The 23287-nt window shown below is 36.4% G+C and overlaps 1 long non-coding RNA gene across 2 annotated transcripts in view; it reads right to left on the bottom strand.

Moving 5' to 3' along the window:
• Positions 1-619: 619 nt before the first annotated feature.
• LOC149832956 (uncharacterized) overlaps positions 620-23287 on the bottom strand; it is a 49798-nt gene continuing 27130 nt past the window's right edge. For both annotated transcript variants that reach the window (XR_016433378.1, XR_016433377.1), the window contains exon 3: positions 620-880. This is a non-coding gene — a long non-coding RNA (uncharacterized LOC149832956). The remainder of the gene's footprint in view (positions 881-23287) is intronic.

Below are 23287 nucleotides of genomic sequence, written 5' to 3'. Positions count from 1 at the left end.
ATGACCATTCAATGAAAAAACATGAGCATTGCTTTCCCAAGATTCTAACATATGACCAGTCAACACAGGGGAACACTTATTTTGGTGAAGATTTGAGTGTGGTGTTTAATGGTTGACACTACTTCTCGACTTATCTCATTACATTTATCATTTTGTGTGTACCAATGTAATCAAGCGGGGGATGGAGGGACCTTAGCCATGAGGAAGTGGACATTAGGTGCATACCATTAATGCCCATAAAGAGAGGACCCCAAGTCAACAAATCAAACAGTAAGCAACCTGACGTAATGACTCCAAAATTTTTCTTGAAAAAAAGCTAAAGTGTATACACAAAAACACAATTCATAAACCAATGGGCGCTCCGCTTGTCTGGTAGAAGCAGCTAGTGCATGTCTCCTTGTGTTGGGACGTTGCAGGTTCAAAACCCAATGGTATAGTTGTATAACCCCAGCTTGCCTTTCAAAAAAAGGAACACAATTCATAAAGCAATTGGATCAAATAAAAAAAAATACAGTAGTTTCTCCAATTTTTTTATTCCCAATTTCAACTATCATAACCTAACTTTTAATTGGCAATCAAAGATCCATCTATCCATCAACAAAAAAAGTACATAGAAGATGACAGTAAGCATCCATATATTCTGCTAATACTTTCCCAAGGCTCAAGTGAGAACTAAAAAACTTAGTTAAGTTAACCAAGCTTAAATCAAGTTAACAATAAAAGCAACTAGTCCAATATATATCCATTTACACAAATAACATGTTTCAAATATAGAGAGGAATGCATCTTGAGAGCAGCATATCCATCAGCCAGCTTCAGCATTAGGTCTTTTGGTGGGATGCATCTTGAACAAAACAACAATAAGAAGATATTAGGCAACCTGCAATCAAATAGTTTAATGGTCAAATATACAAAATTGAAAAGAAATTATTATGGTCTCATTTGATATACAAAATTAGAAAGAAAAGATTTAATAGATACATATATACATCAAACATATATGATGATAATTTTAAGATTTGCATATCAAACAAGCATGTTCTACCTAAAAGAAAAAGAAAAGATATAAATTAAACTAAACTGAATTATGAAGTCATTCCCAGTTCCTAAATGAAAATCACAAGTTTGCAAATTCTTGCTCAAGTAACTTTCATGAAGCCAATCTTGTATCCCTTGAGTGACATAATTATCATTATATCCACTTTGACACCCAGGGTTCGTTCGGCTGCTCCTTTCAAAAACATGATTCAGAATCACTTTCTAATTTGCTTGAGATTCAAAATCACATGGTTGAATCTCAAGCAAATTAGAAAGTGACTCATTTGCAAAGATTCACTCTCATTCAAATGAGAAAGTAAATCAGACTGATCCAGCTGAACCAGACCCCAATGTAGTTAGCAACTTTCAGTTGAGTAATTTAATAAGTTAAGAACCAAGTACATGCATGCAGCCACCAAATTCCCTCCTAAACCATGCCAACTAACATGACATTTACATGCATGTCAACCTTCTCCTCATGCCAAACACCATTTTATGTAGGCAAATCTTGGAATAAATGAACCAAAACTACCTCCCACCTCCAGGACTATGCATTTTACACAAGAATCCATTCCTACCACCCCCACTCCCCTAAGAATGGATTTACGTATGAAATTTTTCACAAATGGGATGACATTTCCATCATGGAGGTATTTTCTTATTGGTGGGAATAAAACAAACGAAGCCTAGGTTAATATGGCCACACAACATTTGAGCCACGTGCATTTTGTCAACAAATCCTCGTAACATAGATCACCAATGGAAAAAACCCCTTTTTACACATTTGCAAGATGGTTAGCCACCAACCCATCACTAGATATATTGCAACTATAGATATCTGACAATTAAAAGTCAAAATATATTGCAAATTTTTATTAAGATGGGAAAAAATCGACTTAATTGAAAAGAATCACTATAGATTAAGAGCCAAGGTCTCTTCCTCCACTAATTTTTTGTAAACCCAACCTAATCGATTATAACAAAAATTATGAAAAAAAGAGTGCAAATGAAGAAATACATGTCTATATCAAATATAATATAAGTCTCAGTTTTGGTTTTAAAAATGCATCTCAAATCCTTGATTTATGAACAAGGATCTCAAGCATAGTTACAAATATAGCTTCCAGGAATTTCTCCACAAGAAGAAAGTTTCCAGAGACTTTAAATCCAAGTTGTTTTTCTCAGGAAAATCTCAATAATTTTTTCAAAGTATATATATAAATGACACAAAACACGCATAATATTTCAAACTTCTAGAATACTAAAAATTATTCAACATGTAGACCTAACAACAACAACTTTCCATTAACAACTAACAATTAATGAATGAAACTAATGAATGAAACTTCTAGAATACTAAAAATTATTCAACATGTAGACCTAACAACAACAACTTTCCATGAACCAAAACTACCTCCCACCCCCAGGACTATGCATTTTACACAAGAATCCATTCCTACCACCCCCACTCCCCTAAGAATGGATTTACGTATGAAATTTTTCACAAATGGGATGACATTTCCATCATGGAGGTATTTTCTTATTGGTGGGAATAAAACAAACGAAGCCTAGGTTAATATGGCCACACAACATCTGAGCCACGTGCATTTTGTCAACAAATCCTCGTAACATAGATCACCAATGGAAAAAACCCCTTTTTACACATTTGCAAGATGGTTAGCCACCAACCCATCACTAGATATATTGCAACTATAGATATCTGACAATTAAAAGTCAAAATATATTGCAAATTTTTATTAAGATGGGAAAAAATCGACTTAATTGAAAAGAATCACTATAGATTAAGAGCCAAGGTCTCTTCCTCCACTAATTTTTTGTAAACCCAACCTAATCGATTATAACAAAAATTATGAAAAAAAGAGAGCAAATGAAGAAATACATGTCTATATCAAATATAATATAAGTCTCAGTTTTGGTTTTAAAAATGCATCTCAAATCCTTGATTTATGAACAAGGATCTCAAGCATAGTTACAAATATAGCTTCCAGGAATTTCTCCACAAGAAGAAAGTTTCCAGAGACTTTAAATCCAAGTTGTTTTTCTCAGGAAAATCTCAATAATTTTTTCAAAGTATATATATAAATGACACAAAACACGCATAATATTTCAAACTTCTAGAATACTAAAAATTATTCAACATGTAGACCTAACAACAACAACTTTCCATTAACAACTAACAATTAATGAATGAAACTAATGGATTGTAAGAAGTATATGCATCTCAAAAGTAAAGGAAGTCTCTAAAAATACAAATCCTCAAACCAGTCAATGTAATTAGGAAAACAGAAAATGCAACTAAATTTCTTCAGAAAAGCGAAAACAATCAGATAAAAAAATACGTAAGCAGAGCAAGAGTCCAACGAAAATGTCACCTTTAACTTCGTTCTTGAGCCGATTAAGCTCCATCTTCACCGCAAATTGATAAAGTCCTCCTCGGAGCCGGATCACAGATGCTCACTTTTCTTCCTGCTCTTGCTCTCGCTCTTGAACGACCCAGAAACACTGAGGAATGACTTCGACGTCTTGATGCCTGGATCGACCCCTCTATTTTGCAAGCCCGCCATTGGAAAACCCACAGAGAACAGGAAAACCCAAAAAAACCCTTGAACCTCCTTTAAAGCATCAAAATCAAACCAAAAAACCCTAAAAATCTTATTTATCTTTTGAATCGTGGAACACACAACTAGCAAACCGCCATCTCGATCCACCCATACGCCGAACTAGTCGAAAATCGAAAATCGCCCTTAATGCTCTGGCAAGAGAGATCGATTGAGAGAAAGGTCTCAAGTGAGGAACGCCTCTCCTGATGCTTGAGAGAGAGGGAGAGATCAATTGAGAGAGAGAGGGAAAAGGGCAAACTAGTTGACGAGGGATTGTTGTCGATACAGCGATGCTCCCTCTCTGTCTCTAGCGATGATCTGACGGTGGGTGAGTCCTTCGACAGTGTGGAGAAGGAGATTCAAATGGTGTGCCGGTAATGGTCCGCCTCCTGCAACCGCAGGGAGGATAAAGAGAGGGAAGAGACCGTAAGTTTTGGTTAAAAGGACTTGAATCGAGAGAGGAGCGGGAGAGGGAGAGAGAAGAGATGAGAGGGATTCGAGAACCTTAAAGTGTTTAAGTACTTAGTATTTACGTCGTTAGATCTAAACGAGATCAAACAACATACAACATTAAATTAATTTAGCAAAAATTTCACTTAGCACAGACTCATTACTCCCACTTTATATATATATATATATATATATATATATATATATATATATATAACATCTTAAATGTTAGCAACTTAAACATACTTACCTATCTTGTTCAGACTTATTTTTGTTTTTATACTTTTTTTTCCTTTCTCCCTCCCTTCCCCATTCCCTTACCAGACCAGCGAAGGTGCTTCGCGGTGGCAGTGGAGAAGCGTGGTGGTGTTGGCCTTGAACCTGGCCAGACTCGCACGAGAGGTGCTTCCCTCTCTCTCTTATGCAAGCTCTCTCTCGCTCTCTCGTTTTTCCGTTCAGTCTCCCTTCTGTCTATGCAGTGTGAGGAAGGGACAAAGGAGGGAAGGGAGAACGGGCACAGGAAGGTGCTGAGGGACAACATCCAGGTGATCACCAAGTCGGCCATCCAGCGCCTGGCTCGCAGGGGAGCAGTGGCGGAGCCAGAAGTTTTTCGTTAGGTGGGCAGACTTCGGGTCTCGGGGACAATGCTATGGTCTTGAAGGACGATCCATTTATTCAGACCAGTGGCGGAGCCAAAAAATTTGGGCTGGAGGAACAATCGTTCGTGGAGAGATAAAACTTAAATAAGGCTTTGAATTAAAATAACAATTGTTACAAACACAGACAACTAAATTTATGAACATAATAAGATAAAACCTTAAATTGTACTTTTAAACTAAAATAAAGATTGTTCACTTAAAAAATACAAACAACTAAGTTCATGAAAATTTTACAATTGGCATCTTCTATTTTTCATATTTTGAAAACAATTCATAATTGCATCATCACTGATGGTATCAAATGTCTCCTTCTCTATGTAAGTAACCAAAGTATCATTGATCCGTTCATCTCTCATTCTGTTACGTGGACGACTTTTGATATTGTTCATAGCTGAAAATGCTCTTTCAACACTTGTTGTTGCAACTAGCAAAGTTAATGCCAATTTAATCAATAGATACACATGAGAAAATATAATGTGCTTTTGAGTTGCTACCATCATCTTTGCTAGCTCTACTAAAGATTTTAAACTTGAAAACTAATCGTTGTTTCGCATTTCTGCAATATATATCCAATTGATTTTCAAGTCTAATTATGTTTACTCTAGAAAAGTCCTTAGGGTAAAGCTCAGCAAGACGAATCAACTTATCTTTATCAAAAGCAGAAAAAAAATTCTTTCGACTCAAGCATGCCATTGAAAGGAGGAGCTCTGTATTTGCTTCAGTGAAACGATCATTCAACTCTTGAAGTTGCAAATCAATAATAGCATAAAAGACATCAATACGATAATGATGCAATGTGGTGATCTTTTTAACCTTACGTCTTGATCGTCCTTGAGGTGTATATGAGTTCCCTAGATCAGGAATCAGAATATCAATCTCTTATAAAATATGGAGACTTTGTTTATAAGAGAGTCTCATCTATTGTCTCTCAGACCTTGAAGGCACTGTTTTGATGTAGTGACTAAACTCATAACATTCACAATGTCTTGATCTTTTCGCTAAAGTGCTTATAAAAGGTCATCAGTTATTCCCAAAACTTTACACATCAAATGTAAGCAAAAACCAAATTCAAAATCTTGCAACTGATGATATAAAATAATTGCATCTGAACTTTTTCCTGAATATGTATCTTCTGCAATGAAATCTAACACTTGAATAACAGAAGAATACATACTGAGTAAATTAACCAAAGCATCGTAATGAGAACCCCACCGAGTATCACCAGGTCGTTTGAAACTTATTTCTTGATTTAATCATCGTCCTGTTTCAAGTTCACCCAATGCAAGTGCTTCAACAATTCGCATAAATTCTATTTCTTGAATAAGCTCAGATCTCTTGCATGAAGTGGAGAAAAAAGTTGACAACATGCCTAATATATTGAAAAACACATCAAGCAATGATTTTTTTTAGCAACACCAACTACTTTTCAATCCATTAAACTCTTCTCTCATATTACTTGCTTCATCATAATCCTGTCAACGCAAACTTGATATGCTTAATTTATTCTTACAAAATGCTTCTTCAACTGCTTGCTTGATTGACATAGAACTTGTTTTAAAAACATGCACAAGAGTAAGAAATCGCTCAACCACTCGACCTTTTTCATTAACAAACCGTAAAATAATAGCCATTTGTTCTTTAGTTGATACATCACGAGAATCATCAAGTAAAATAAAAAAAAAGTATCTCCAAGTTCCATGATAATAGCATTTGTGGTTTGTATAGAAGAACCTTGACAATATCCTTTTGTATATCAGGAGATATCAATTTGTTATTTTCTGGAACACTTTTAATACAATTTTATTTATGTCATCATTGATCTTTGCAAAAATATTCAACAACTAAATAAAATTTCCTCTATTAAAAGATTCTTCAGCTTCATCATGCCCTCGAAATGCCAATCCTTGACTTAACAAGTATATGATTACATTAACAGTTGCCCTAGTTTAGTTTTTTTGCGATTGATTTGATGGATGGTATTTTATTTCAGACGCTTTTTGGTCTTAAGTATCGAGATCTGTTGGCAAGTTTTAGTTTTGTTTTTCTTTATTTGAGTATGTAATATTTAGGCCTCAGATGAAAGGTTTCATGTTTTTCTTTTCTAGGATTTCTTTAGAAGATTTGCTGAGATTGTTACATTTCTGTTGCACGTTTGCATCTCGTGTTAAGTGATTATATGTTTTGCCTTCTAAGGGGTTATCTGAGAGTCTGTGTGCGTTCGATGTTAAGCTTGTTTGTTTCTACTCGATTATATGAGAGTTTGTGTGTGTGGAGATAAATACTAAAATATGACAATCATCTTATCTAAGTTAAAATTCTGGATCCATTTTCAGTACAACATTTTGTTATAATGGTTTGAACAGTCACATGGGTGCGGGTGCGGCAAAAATATAAAATATATATATATATATATATATATATATATATATATATATATATATATATAAAGTCCAAAAGTTAGACATAAATGATCCTGGGTGCGTTGACTGCACCCAGGGTCAGGTTGACCACATCGGGTGCGGGTGCGGCACCTAGTTGAAGAGTCCCTATGACATAGGGTTTGAAAAACGTTAAAACTAGTCTTAAAAAAAATCATTAAGATCTTTCCTGCAAAAATGCTTATCATTTTGTAAATGGATATTGTCAAGGATCATATGTGTATAAACACAGACCTGCAGTTTCTTTCATTCATTTATCATGGACAGTATTGGATCTGTACAGATCTTGGAAAGTAGAAGTTAGCAAAAGCAGGATTTCTTTTATATACCTGAGCAAAATATGTGGATATCCTTTTGTTTTCACCTTTATTATCATCCAGTGCTATAAACGAGTCCATATGCATTGTGGTTTATCATTATTGGAGCATTCTAAAGGCTTCCCAGTGAAGCTGCTTTTAGTAGACTTAATTTTACCCCAAGTGAAACTGGCGAAAATATGACCTTATTTCTCCCTCTAGATATATTTATAAATTCCCTTTCAGTTCATTGACTATTTCATGCTACAACTAATTGTTGAAACATACTGATCCATTCTGAAGGAAAACAAAACACAACTTGCTGTTGTTGTGGTCATTCACACGAGTTTACTTGGACTATGTTGCGTGGTTCTGGATCTTGTTTGTTTGCTTATTACTCTTTGTGCTATTAGGATTTCCCTCTATATTTTATTGGTCACTCTGAGAAATGGCTATTGTGCAGGTCTCTGAGTCTCTTGGCTTTCATGCAGGTCTTTAGTCATGCCTAGAGTTCTTGGAAGCAGTGCCATGGGAGAGGGAGAGGAAGAGGAAGAGGAAAAGGTGGTGACTTATCTTCAGGTTGATGCTGTTGGGGAAAACAAGAGGAATGAGGGAGCTAACTTGGGGAAAACAAGAGGAAAATAAGATCTAGGGATTTCTACTTGGGGAAAACAAATCTTTAAAATGAAGCTAAAACATGTCCCTTATGTTGCTTAAGCAACTAAAGGAAATGCATTAGCCATGATGGCATAATCAAACAGGCAAATGAGCCTATATGTGGCTTAATTGATCTTTGAAGGCCTTTTTTCTATGATTGCAGAACAGCTAGGCATAAAATTTTCTCTTTCACTCGGTTGCTGTGGATGATTCCCTTAGCACATGATAGGAGGGCTCTTCTTTTCTCTTATTACCTATGGGTGGTAAAAACAGCCCATAGTAGAATGAAAAAATTAAAAAGACCAAAATATAGGTTCAATGTGATAGCCTGGATTAGTTGAATCACATTGCTGCAAGGTAATAACAGCTGTAATAAAATCAACCAAAATATAAAAACAGCAAAAATTCTTGTTAGCTTTTTTTCTTCCAAAGTGATTAGCTGAAAAAGACAAGCATGCTTTTAATAACATGCACTAAAAAAGAACTTGGATATGCATACATGTATGCATATGTGTGCGTAGCCCTTACAAACAACCCAAATGTTTTGCTCGTACATATGCAATCTAAAGAGCCTGAATGCAACAACCTGAATTTCAAATGATGCCCAACCTGAATTTCGAAGTATCTACCAAGATATAGAAAGTGTATGCTCCTGTTCATTTTATTTAATGCATTCCATCCTATATGGAAGCATAATCAGGTAGTCATTTTCATAAAATGCAGTTTTTTCTTGTCCTCAATAGAAACTAACATTTAGAGTTGTAAACAAGAATGCATAGACTAAATATAATGACAACTCAAACAAATCCTTGATGCTTTATTTTAATAGCAGCCAGTTAACATAAGGCACCAAACCATCTCATATTCATCCACTAAACATGATTTACTCGATGTTATCTCACAGGAACATAATTTCTTCTAACCTAGAGCTTGAAGAGGAGATCACAACAACTCATGCAAACAGATAAAACACAAGAAATTACTGCAAATCCTCAAATTCACAAAATTTTGCCCTAATATGCGGAAGATCTAAACCAACAGAAAAAAGAGACAGGTAGCTGAGTATATAACACACAACATAAAGCAAACAAATATACACTTGGACCCTAACATGCATCAGATCTAAACAACACGAGGAAAAACGAAGACAGACATGGGTACAAGAAACCCTAATGGGGTGGTCGCTGCTGGATGGATGCCAGAATTGATGGGGCTGGTGTAGTCGGAACCAGAGAAGGCATCTCACAACAGGGGCTGGCTGAGGCAACCAAGTGCACTAAGTGCACTAGATGTTGGCGCAGCAGAGGTGTAACCAAGAGGAATGAGGGAGCGTTCTAGGTGTCGTTGGGCTGTTGATCGGCTTGGAGACCACTGTCTCTAGAGAGGCTCCGTCGTCAGTTTCACACACACCTTTTTTTCACTCACACCTCACTGTTCCGCCCTTCTCTCATTTTGAAAAAAAGACCCTAAATTAGAACCCCCTCTTCGTTTTTATGGGCTGTGTCGTGCGTCATTTCTCTCAGATAGGGCGAGAGAGAGGGAGTAGCCCTCGATTGAAAGAGAAGGGCGAACTTCGGACCGAAAAACGAGAGAGCGAGAGAGAGAGAGGGAGAGGGAGAGGGAGAGGGAAGCACCTCTCGTGCGAGTCCGGTCGCCGTTCAAGCCGACACCACCACGCTTCTCCCCTACCGCCGCAAAGCACCGCTGCAGCCGGGAAGCACCTCAGCTGGCCTGGTAAGGGAACGAGGGAGAGAGAGCCGAAAAGCGATCAACATTACTTGAAACAAAAACAAAAAGAAGCAAAAAGCTGGGTTTACCGGTTTTAAGTCTATCTAACGGTCAGAATGTAAGTATTATGAATATATATATATAGTCTATCCAACGGTCAGAATGTAAGTATTATATATATATATATATATATATATATATATATATATATATATATATATATATGTATATATATATATATATATATGTGTGATAGGTCGGTGCTAAACTTATTTGATTATAAACTGCATGTTAAATAGTTTTTTAGGTTTTTTCATTTTATTTTTAAATTCTGACCGTACAAATATGATTTAGATTTTATATGGAAAGCAATTGATTCCAACACATGGGTGGGTTTTTATAAAGTTAAAAAAATCAACGGTCCAAATCTGTGTAATTGTTTTTTAAGCTTCAAATATCAATTTTTTGATAAAAACATACGATCCAGATGTGGATTCTTAGTAAATCACCATGCCCAACATATTTATAGGGCCGGAACCACACATTAAAAGCACCGAAAAAGCTGAAAACCCCATTTAGCACGGATCCATTATTCTCTCTCTCTCTCTCTCTGTATATATATATATATATATATATATATATATCACAAAACTATGTTTACTTTGTGACTGTGCTATCTTGTGATCATTTTTATGTATTTTTCTTTACATTAAATTATTATTATTATCGTTTTTCTATCAAAAAAAGATATCACCTAAGGCAACCTAACCGGTAGGACGGATTTGGTAGGCTAGAACACACCAGATGCGTTCGTTTCTGCAGGAGCGAATTCTGGACCATCGTACTCGGCAGCTCGTTTTCCAATCTTAACAGCTGGTTTCCGACTGCAATTCCCCACACATTTTCCCATGGAAAACGGTTCCTTATGAGCTCCAAAAATAAGAGTTGACAGCTGTTTTGTTGCTGCAACATGCAAAGCGGCAGAAGCTTTTTTCTCCAAAACAAACTTCACCTTTCTTTTACTTCCAAAAATTCTCCCAATTTTTTCACAAGTGATGTAGCCATGTGAAATGATTTTCTGGGAAAGGGTGTTAGACGTTTGTAAAGACAAATCTTGGCTGCTGCTGCGGATGCGACCACCGATGGATGGAAAGTTTTTTCTCAGAAAACTACACTTTTCATGTTCATGTAAAAATTATGCCCCTCATTTTGCGCAACTGGCAGAGTGAAATGATGTGACATGACATATTGGTTTTCCACACTAAATAGAGAAGGAGTGGTCAAACACAACTTGACCTTGATCCCACCCATTAACATCCATGACTCTTCATTGGCACATCAGCCTACTTTTCCTGTATGGTGGTTATATAAAAAGGTTGAAGACGTAGGCATCTTGACATGTAATATCAACAATATTTTTAATATATCTTGATTTTTAGTAAATCGTCAGTTTTGTTTTTGTTTTGATAGACAAGTAAATCAGTAGTTAGCTGAGCGTTTTTGGTGCCAAAGAGGCCATGAAGAATCTTTGTTTTTGAAGGAATCCAAATAGATCATGACTGAGTTGAAGACGCGCCATTGATATCGCAGATCAAGTTTATAATCAAACCATAAATGCCAAAAATATGGGCAAGATAATATATCGTTCACAAATTAACTTTGATTTTAAGCCCATTTTGGTGAGTGCTTGATATCATATTAAATGCAAACTTGGGATAATTACTATTTGATGTTGGTTTAAAAAAAAAAACAGATTGTCTTTCCAGTAATGAATGAAAGAGGGGAGATGGATTTCATGTTTGGTTAGAGAATCTCTCTCCCTCTCTCTCTCATATGTGCCATTAACGTCCTTTGCCATCCGTGGATGTTAACAATGTTCACTACAAGCTTGTATCGTCTTCTGCATCGCACCACCATCCAAGCAAAGCCAACCTTGGACGCTAGTCGCCCCCCAAAGGCTGTAGTTAGAAAGCCAAGTGACTGACGAAGGTCCTTGCACGTTGTAGCAGGAGGCCACCGTAAATACCCCCATCTTTCTCATGTTCTCAGTAGAGTCGATATTCACCACCCGACAATTGCATGCCTTCCAAAATACCCATGAGCGAGAGCATCTGCTGCTCTAACTCGCTGGTATGGTGTCGTCTGATCACCTGAAGCCACCAATAATTCTCTACTGACCAATTCTCCCGTACTCTACTGCTCATACCCTTATACACTAGATAGAAGTCTGAGTATCTTTGTCATAGGGGCACCTCATCGAGCTATACATCTTTCCAAAAAAAAAAAGAGCTCTTTCTATCATCACCCACCCTCACCTTGATCTTGGAAATGAAAATCTCATAGACCCCCAGGAGCTCCTTATAGCAGCTCAACTCAAATTTCCAATTAAAATTTTCTAACTCAATTCTATGGTCAATCATACAGTATGTATTTGTGTCTGGTAACCCTTCTCACCCCCCACACCACTTAACCAACAATGCATTATTGAAGCACCTTAAGTCTTTAATTCCCAAGCCACCATGTGAGAGAGATAAAGTTTGTTAGACCCTTCATATCATATAATATAGAAGGTTTGAAATTTAGATAAGTAGAAAGTCTCGACAATAGACAGATATTACAATTGGGACTCAATGAAAGTGAGTGAATCGTGCATACGGTTCTTAACCCTTGGGGTTTGTGGTTGACATGTGTGGAATGTTGTACCTTAGTTGACATGGTATCGTAAGGGTTGAGATATCTAATGATGACGTATTAGAAGGTATTGGGAGCTATGAGGTCCAAACCGCTAAATCGAGTAGGTCAAAACTATACCCGATACATGAATCAGAAAGGGATTTCGGTCCAGATTTGAAAGAACCTAGTGCATGGCTTATATATAAAGAGACATAAGATCATATGTTGGGGTCTGATATAGGTAATAGAGGTAAAAAAGGTCAAGCTAGGTTGATAAGGTTAAACTGGCAAAACTACACATTCTGTCGAATCAGTAGGGTGCAATTTTAGGTTTTCAAATCTTGAAGATTGATAGGGTCTTGGCTAAGGTTGGGATCCATTATAAGGGTTAGGTAACAGTCCTAGGAAGGTCTAAAAGAGCTATGCATGTTTAGGTATGGTTAGGTAAAGTACAGAGGGCCAAAAAGGTAGAATTGCCCATAAAACGGGATTGCACCACTTATCTTGGTCTTAACAGCTTAGGCAATTTTAAAGAAAGTTAGGAGCTGGTCCTAAGTTATGATAGAGGTTCAGAGAGTGTTGTGAATACTTGAGGTACATTTATAAGAAATGTTGATCAGCAAAACTACAACAGACATGACTCCTACATTGATTTTCAAAGTAAAAACAACTTCACAACGACGCTAGGTACAAGAAGGGCCTGAGCCCTTAGAAGGGATGAAGCACCAACCTAAGGAGACCTAGCCTCACGTGAATCACAAGGAGTAGAGAGAAAACGTGAGGAAGGAGAGAGAGAAGAGAGAGGAAGAGAGAGAAAGAGAAGCATCTAGAGAGAGAGGGACATCTAAAGAGAGGTTTAGGGAATCAATTCAATCCCATTCAATCTATAATTCAAGGGGATTCTCCGGACCTTTATTTATAGCATGAAGGTCTAAGTAAAATCTTAATCCAACAATTAATCTATAAGCCACAAAAGAGTCTTACTGTGAAAAAAAAAATCTGGACAAGCTAAAATCACCCCATATGAACATGAAGTGGCGACTGAGATTTGAAGCACGGATCTTGGGGTGTATCCTGAAAATCGGGTTGTAACAAGTGACAGTCTCCCAACATATGGGTGTCAACACTTTCTTATCCCCTTAGCCTCCCCGTAGGAACATTCGTATAGCCTTGTTAATTCTTTTAAGAAGTGACTTGGGTATAGAGAAAAACCTAATAATGTATATAATAATGTATATATTGAGCAACCATGCCAAAGATATGTTAAATAATATACACCGACCAACTTTAGACAACACCTTAGCTTTCTACAATTCCACTTTGCTTCGAATTTTGTGCTTCATTGAAGACTAAAAGTTAACTTTTGTCACCCTCTATGCAATGAAATCCTCAAGTATTTCACAGGCAACTCCTTCCTCTCACACTACACGACCCTACTAGCCATGGCTTTCATACTCTTGCCTTCATCATTGAATAGTACAAAGCTATTTTTCTCCAAATTTATTGTCAAACAAAAAAATTCAGAAAAAAATTTAGAATAAGCTTCAAACAACACAAGTTACCCTCTGAAGGTTCCTAAAAACTAGCAAGTCATCTACGAAAAGAATATGCAAGTGTTCAATGCCTAGTAAGCTCACCCTTTTTACATCCCACAACTGATAGGTTGCTTCATAAGGCAGCTAAATACTTCCATAGATATAATGAATAGAAGGGAGGAGATCGGGTCACCATGCCTTAACCCCATCCAAGGATTAAAAAAGGAGCCCTGCTGGCCATTTATGCATACCGCAATGGAGGAGGAGCCCAAAATAGCTCTTATTTATCTTACCTATTTATCTCCCGCCCCCACCATTTTCAAAACTTTAAAAATAAAATCTCAGTTAAAAGAATCAAATGCCTTTTTAAGATCCAATTTAAGCAAAAATGATGAACAGCTTCATGCGCTAGAAGACACCTTTCGCTAATTCTTTGCTTAGGCACAAAAGCATAGAAGCCAGTATTTGTGAAGTCACTTTAATAAGTATACCAAGCAAAGAAATTGCCCTAAATTCATCGATTAAATTTGCCTATATATACACACACATATGATCTGGTGGTGTCGTATCCAGCACTTGTCATGGATGTGAACAAATTCACCTCCCTACATTATCAAGGTTTCTGTTGATTGGACCCACTAGAACTTGTATAAAAAGTGCAATTAGTCTTATATATATACTTGGAATTCTCGTTCTAGAAAAGTACCACTTAAGAAAATGTAAATTTAGAAAAAAAGCTTGAAGCAAGGTCATCTTAGAGTAAAACGCCATAAATTTCAAAGTTCAAATCCAAACTCAATTCGAAGTCATGAACTTTATACACTGCATATATATCGGCAAATCAAACACTAAAGATGTGATATACAAAGTAGGTTTAGTAAAAAACAAGTTTTGAATCATGCAATTATAATGTGTAAGCTGGGTTTTCCATGGCACGAAAAATCAACGACCTATAATGTTTGAAAATGTCATGGCTCAAAAGATCAAGCTTTTATATGTTGAAAATACACGATTCAAGGAATGTTTCCCAGAAATATTAGACTATTCCAAACCGCTGTTAGGTCAGAGTGGGTTGACATGGTTGGCACCACACTCACAAATATCGTGAGATTTATGAAAATCTCTATAATATCGCGAGGAATTGCTTGAAAATTTAAAACGGCAATTTCTTGCAAGATTTTCAAAATATCATGAGATTTATGAAAAAAACATAAATACCGCGATTTAAACATGATATTTACGTTTTAAACGACTATTTATCATGAAAAAATCATGTATTTTTATTTTTAAATAATTTCCATTAATATTTCTTATAAAAAATAATTTTCATATTTTTAAATTTATTTTTTTATTGCCAAGATTTTGCCGAAAAAAATGCAAGATTTATGAAAAATTTTCAAGGCAAATTTTTGAAAAACGAGATTTTGTCGATAAAAATGTTTGCCACTGTGATTGGCACCATGACTTTCATCTAAGTTAGGCAATTTGGTGTGTATATATATATATATATATATATATATATATATATATATATATATATATATATATATATATATATATATATATATATATATATATATATATATATATATGGGAAGCTGAGCAACCCTTAAAAGAGCAATAAAAAAGCAATTGCTGTGGTCGTTGGATCTTATTTTAGATCTAATGGCCAACATCACTGTGATTTAAAAAAACCCTTAAAACGCACTCGCATGCTTGCCCTCTCCCTCTGACTCGTTTCCCACTCCCCTCTCCCTCTCGTTATGCCTCTGCGACCCTCTCCCTCCCTCTCTCTACAACCCTCGCTGGAGACCGAGCATCGCCCGCGGAAGAGCACTTCCGGAACGGCGCCGAAGGCCGAGCACCCCGTCAACCATTGGAAGTCTGCTCTTTCCCCTCTCTGCAACCCTATCTCCCCTTATCTCTTTCTCTCTCTCCGCTGCTGCAGGCCCCATCTTCATGGAAAGTCTGCACCATCCCCAACCATGTGGTTGGTGATCGCCTAATCTACTGTTGTAGTTTGATCAATCTAAAAAATGTTACTCCGGTCCATCTTTGTCACTCTCTCGATTTGATGGCTGAAGGCTTGTTTTATTTTACATTTTTTTCATTATTAGGGCATGGTTGTTGGAACATAGATGAGATCCAACTTGACGTGTCTGGATTTAACATGGGTACATCATGGGATGGCATGGGCAGTTATTGCAACTACCCACAGGTAGCAGTAACCTTCTACTAAAGCCTCCCGCTGCAGGCTTCTCTTAGAAGTCTATAAAAAGAGGTCTCATTGTTTGATGGGAACAATCAAAGGGTATCCTCTTTCTCTCATTTTGGGTTCAGGGTCTTGCTCACTATTGACTTGATGGCCTGGGTTCATCCTGGGCGTTGATAGGTTGAGAAAAAAAAGTACCCACCTATGTTAGTTTCATCCATGATGTCTACCGGTATGTATTTATGCTTTTACATTCCGGTTCTATTTTGTAGAAAGTCAACAATGGGTTATTATGGACTCACACCTTGCATTCCACTGTGTGTCGGCGTTCTTGCGGCACTCATCGAAATCTTGTTTTCGCCATATTTCTTTTTAGAGCCCTCTACTTCTATTTTCCCGCATAGACCCCCTCTGCTCAGGGCCACAACCAACTTGTTGTTGGCTGTTTTCTATCGACCGTTGTCGACCGATGACCACCAGCATGAACAACAGTATGACTGATCGCAGGTTAGCAGGGACAGGGGGTGCACATCCTCGCCGACAGTTGGATGTCGATAGGTTTACCATTTTTGCAGTCATTTCTACAGATCATTGCCGACATTGAGCCATTGTCGTCGCTAGCATCCAGGATCGGCTGCCGGAGGTAGCCGACGATCACTGCAGAAACAAGGTTTCCTATTTCTGCAGTCTTCTGACATCTGCAACAACTGACTTTCGCGCAGACGCTGTCACCAGTCAAGGGTAGTTGATGCTGACGGTAGGACGTTGTCACCAATGACATCCAGGACTGATTGCCGGAGGCAATCGACAGTCACTGCAGAAGGGAAACGACTGCAAAAATCTTCCAGCCATTGCAATTGTCGGAGGATGGTGGTGGTCGACGATGATAGGTCATCATCGACCGACAGTCTTCGTCAGTTGCAATGGCCGACCGTCGGTGCGGACAACCACCTGCGAAGGATATATAAAAAAAAGGGAAAAGGGTTTTTTTTGTTTGATTATGACCTTTGCAACCACCGACGAATGACGACTCATCCCCATCGACCGACCGTCGTCGTCGACTGCTTTGGCCAATCGCTAGTGGCGATAGTAGCCCTGACAACATATAAAAAAAATGAAAACCCTTCCCCTTACCTTCGTTGGCGTCGGTGGGGAGGATACTCCAACGGCAGACAGTCATTATGGGGTGGCCTTCACCGGTAGAACCACCAATATCAGTGGATGCCAAAATTTTGAGGCGACATGGGGCGTTGAAGATCTCGGGAGTGCTAAAAAACTGAAGGCATTTGGTTTAAAATCGAATGCCAGTTGGGTTCCACTATAGCAATGTACAGTGGAACCCGACCTAACGGGTGACCCAATCCATGTGGATCGTGTATTGGATCTGAGTATGGGGCAGCCCGATCCAGACTCGAATTCTCCTGACCAAGTGGATAGGGTCTCCACCCATCTCGGGGCGGACCCAATCCAGACCCGGATCTGTTATGGATCGAGTAGGTCGGGTCTGGGACTGTTGTCTAGGTTAAACCCAATCTGGACCCATTTGTGGTTCCGGGTTTGGGTTTGATCCGGACCTGGATCCATTTGGGGTTTCGGGTTTAGGTCAAACCCGAACATACCAAACAAGGATCTGGATCTGACCCAGATCCTTCATGGATCAGATTCGAATCTAGATCAGGTTATGGACTGGATCTGACCCGAGTCCTGTTTGGATCGAGTCTAGATCTAGAACGGGTTATGGATTCGAATCTGACATGAATCCTATTTGGATCAGACCTGGATCCGGAAAGGGTTTGGATTGTGGGATCCAACTCAAGACCTTATCATAAACATGACTGGATCTAAATTGGATTCGAACTTGGGGATCTGACCCAGGATCCATTGAAACTGGATCTAGATCGAAATTGAATCAGATCATATCCAAAATGAGGTTCATGCACTATTTACACCTCAACCGGTTTTGTGACTGATACGGGGCATTCCGGGACCAGTTTGGAGCCCTTTTTTATCGGTTCCTATTGGTTTTTCATCGGTTCTTGAATGTAGAAACCCTATTTTCATGAATCAGTAAAGCAACAAGGATTTTTTTTCATTTGATTTGAAGGGTTTATAGGCTTTTGTACATGTTTTAGATGGGTTTGACAGTTCTGAGACCGATTCAGACCCTTAGTTGATTGGTTTAAGGTCATTTCAAACCGGTTCAGGCCCTTAGTTGACTGGTTTAAGGTCATTTCAGACTGATTTAGAGCATTTTTAGACCGATTCCAGCATGAAGACCGTGGGTTTTGCCAAAAAATGCTTACTTTTGTTATTTTTTCATGCTTGATAAGTGTTTATTATAATAAAAGCATGACTTTTTACATGCATTTGATGTTATTTAAAGTTATGCATGATATTTAAGCATGCATTATGATTAAATCCATGACATATATGATGTGTCTTCATCAAAATTTATTTATGCATATGAGTTGAAGCATGAACCTATATTTTTTGATGATATAATACATATTTCGTCATAAATATACATACATTATCATGTGTGCATGGGAATGCTCCATAATACAAATATGTTTGCGGTATAAGATCTTGATCAACTGACTCATGCAATCACCAAAGTGATCTGAGTTGTGTTAATTGAGGATTCTTTAGACTGTGTTAAGATTCAGCATTATGATTATGTGTGACTTTATGAAATAATGATTCTACTCAAAGGTATGTCATTGTCTTCCAAACTCACACTGGGTGCAATAGTATATGTGTATACCAGCCCATGAAGTATGTTTGTACCCAAAAGGTATAGTACTGAATTGTCTCTAGTTATATGATCTGCTAGTTTCACCAATTAGAGTCAATTCTTTGTGAATTGAGGAGATGAAGCAACTATGAGTATTATCACTTCTACCAAAGTGGAAAGATAATTACTCAATTATGCTTGTATCAGAAAAGGTAAATAATAAAGGGTCTCCGTTTTTACCTTTTCAACATGAGTTTTGTTTGAGCAATTATAAGTTCTTTTTCTTTCGTTTCTTGCAGTATTAGGTTCTCTCATCATTTATGGTTCTAGTAACATCCCTATTTTAGACAAATCCAATTTCTCAGATTAAAAAAAAATAGTATTATTTACCCTGTGTCTATTTGATTTTGACCTCGTTGCCTATTGAATATGGACCCTTCAAGATCTTCTACAACACATGTAACAATGAGTGGTCTTAATTTTAATAACCTCTTAACTAAGTGTGTTGAAAAAAAAGAAAGACTAAATGGTGAGAGGGTGACGAGTGCACATATGACTTCTTATCAAGTAAAACATAGGTCGAGGGAAAAGAAAAGTTTTTTCAAGAAGATAAAAAAGAAGAAAACCTCTGGGGAGAGTTCAAACTCTCTGACAAAAGTTAAATCCCAAACAAGAGGTTTTTCTATAAAGTGTTTCTTCTGTAAAAAAAAAATAGACATAAGAAGGTAGACTGCCTAAAACATAAGAAACAACTCAAGAATAAAGATAATAAGTCATTTGTTTCTCATGAGTGCAATTTAATCCATGTTCCACTGCATAGCTTGTAGATGGATTTTGGTGTCACGGTGCACATTGTCAACTCTTTGTAGGCATTTCTGAATAAAAGGGAACCAACAGAGCATGAAAAAAACATTTTCTTAGGAAATAAAATGTGTTATCATGTCAAGAACGTTGGGACCTGCAGAGTTGTGTTGGAGTTAATATTAATTTTGGATTTAGTTGATACATTTTATGTTTCATCCTATAGTCAAATTCTTATTTCAATTTCAATACTTGATAACTTTGGTTTTGTCTTTAAATTTAAAACCTCCAAACTTATTATTATTAAAAAATCTATTTCTCTAGGTTCTGCATATGTGTGTAATAGTTGTATCATTTGAAAACCAAATTCCAAATTCAGGAATCTCATTTTGTTGAGAACACAATAATTGAAAATAAACGTGGCCTAAAGGATGATCAATCATATTTGCTTTGACATCGAAGATTATGACATATCTCGAAAGAGTGAATCCAAAGGCTTATGAAAGAAGAAATTCTTGGATCCCTTGATTTCATAGATACAGAACCATGTGTTGATTGTATAAAGGCTAAGCAGTCTAACATATATAAGAAAGATGTCAAACGCAGCAATAGAAAATTAGAAATCATACATACGGATGTTTGCGGGCTTTTTTCTCTATGTTGCACTGATCAAAAGTATTTTATCACCTTTATAAACAATTACTCACAATATATGTATCTCTACTTATTATTTGAAAAATAAGAAGTTTTTCAGGTTTTTAAAGACTTTAAGAAAGAAGTAAAGAAACAAACAGGTGAAGTTATTAAAGTGGTTAGGTCTGATAAAGGTGGAGAATATTATTGATGTTTCATTGAGATGGGACAAAATGAAGGAACATTAGTGCAGTTTCTAAAAGAAGAAAGTATTGTACTTCAATATATTATGCCTGGTAACGCTTACCAGAATGATGTAGCTGAAACAAGAAACCGTACGCTTAAAGAAATTATTTGAGCGATGTTAAATCACTTAAACATTTTCTTGACCTTGTGCGGTGAAGCTCTTAGGATAGTAGTGCATATTTTGAATAAGGTTTCTATGAATGCTATCTAAAAGACTCCTTACGAGTTATGAACTGATAGAAAATCTTCTTTGTCATGTATGTGCATATAGGGATATTCAGCTGAAACTAAATTGTATAACATACATAGAAAAGTCTTTGATCCTAGGACGATTAATGAATTTTTCATCGGTTATCCAGAAAGATCAAAGAACTTTATATTTTATTATCCATCTCATACACCATAAATAGTGAAAACAGATAAATCAAGATTTCTTGATAATAGTTTTATTTGCAAGAGCCCAATGATTTCATAGACATTGATGATGATCCCTTGACCTTTGCAGAAGCTATTGAAAATGAAAGATCAATATATTGTATCAATGCCATGAAAGAAGAGTTTGACTCTACGGCAAAGAACAAGTATAGAATCTTGTATCTCGACCTGATGGAGCAAGACCTGTTGGATGTAATCGAGTCTTTAAGACCAAGACAGACTCCAAAAAACAAGTAGAGAGGTAAAAGAGTAATCTCATTGCAAAGGGTTTTACACAAACGAAGAAAATTGACTATAATGAGATTTTTTCTCATGTCTCAATGAGGGAATCGTTGAGGATAATCATGGCCCTCGTAACTCATTTTGATTTAGAACTACATCAAACGGATGTGAAAACTGTTTTCCCGAATAGGGATCTAAAAAGAGGAGGTATATATGCAATAACCTCTTAGTTTTAGTGTAAATGACTTGAATAATTTAGTTTACAAATCGAAGAAGTCAATTGGTTGAGTTTTTATGAATGCTCTTTTTAAAAGATAATTTTTCAATAAAATCTTTGAAAAATCGTCAACCAAAAGTAAATAACCGACTTTCCACAAAAGTGGTAAGCACGGGTCGAATCCATAGGGAACGAGAATTACTCAATTATTTCTAAGAAATTCAATTTATTAATCAACAAATACCAGTCAACAGATACACTGCTAATAACAATTACAAATTAACACTAAATATAACTAGAAAAGCACTTCAATCTTCTGTTGCACGCCAAGGGTATTTTTGTCTTTTCGCCACTTATCAATTTTTCGCACTTGGACAAGAATCTCCTGGAATTTTTTTAATATGCTTTTCAACCTAATAACACAAGAAAATGAAAAGTTAGTAAATAATTCAATGAAAGTAACTAAGATTTAAACTAAACCTAATTCTGAAAACTTAACACAAGCAAAACCTAATTAACACTACAATAGCAAATAAAATATCAAAATAATTAGAAAATTAAGCAATCTAGGTCTAACTATGATGAATGATGCAGATGCAGCAACTAAAATGCAGAAAATAATGAAAATTGACCGAAAATGACTAAACTAGTGAAATGACTATCTTACCCCTAAATAGTGTAAAAATGACTTCTGACAACTTTTCGTAAATCGACTGTTTGACAAGGCAAACAAAGTCCAAATTTCCTGAAATTTGTTCTATTCTATAACTAACAGATTCAAGAATTTGACAATTTTTACAGAATAAAAAAATGATATTGGAACTCCAGATATAAGCGTTTCAAAACCAGGGAAAATTTGGATATCGCAGGTCCCGAAATTTGAAAACCCGAAAAAGCTGTTTTCACAAAACGCTTAAAAAACCGACCAAATCAACTCGGATTGAAATGAAACTTGGTTTGCAGACAGTTAACACGCAGATAAAGAGAATAGAAAAAGAATTTTTAGAAAACTCGCAAATTTTGCATATAAAATGACGAGTGTGCGAGAGGGCAAAAATCAGTTTTGAAATGCAATGCACTATTCACTTTGGAAATACATTTTTAACACTATGAATGCAATTCACACACTAACACAGACCTAAATGTCGTTAAATGACTATTAAATAACAGAGAATGAATACAATTAACTAACTACATGAAAAATTAACTTAACTATGCAATGTACGATTAGAGCTAATCTAACTAATACATCAAATGCAACTAACTTAACTAAAAATGCAATCCTAACTAGATTAACTAAAGGATGAAGTTACTTAATGCTGATTACAACGAACTAAATGAAATGTAAAAGTCAAACACACAATAACCAATTATAAGTTAAATAAACACCTATTTCTAAAGTATAATTAAGTCAAGCAAATGACCAACTAAGTTAACTTACCCTATATCTAATATTAATCAAAACTAAAGTCAAATGAACAACTAAAGACCAATGTGGTGTGGTTTTAGGAGTTGAGTTGGATTAGGTTCACGCCCCACCTAGATGGGTCAACTAGGTTGACTCACTTAGACAATGACTAAATTAGAAACCGAAAAATTAAAACCTAATTAATTAAAATTGACAATTAACACTAATGACTCTATACACCTTACATGCCTAATGTATTAAACCCTAATTAAGACCTACCTAAT

Source organism: Nuphar pumila, chromosome 7 (assembly GCF_984573655.1).
Source record: "Nuphar pumila chromosome 7, dmNupPumi1.hap1.1, whole genome shotgun sequence".
Classification (NCBI taxonomy): domain Eukaryota; kingdom Viridiplantae; phylum Streptophyta; class Magnoliopsida; order Nymphaeales; family Nymphaeaceae; genus Nuphar; species Nuphar pumila.
This window is presented reverse-complemented; position numbering and strand designations above follow the sequence as displayed.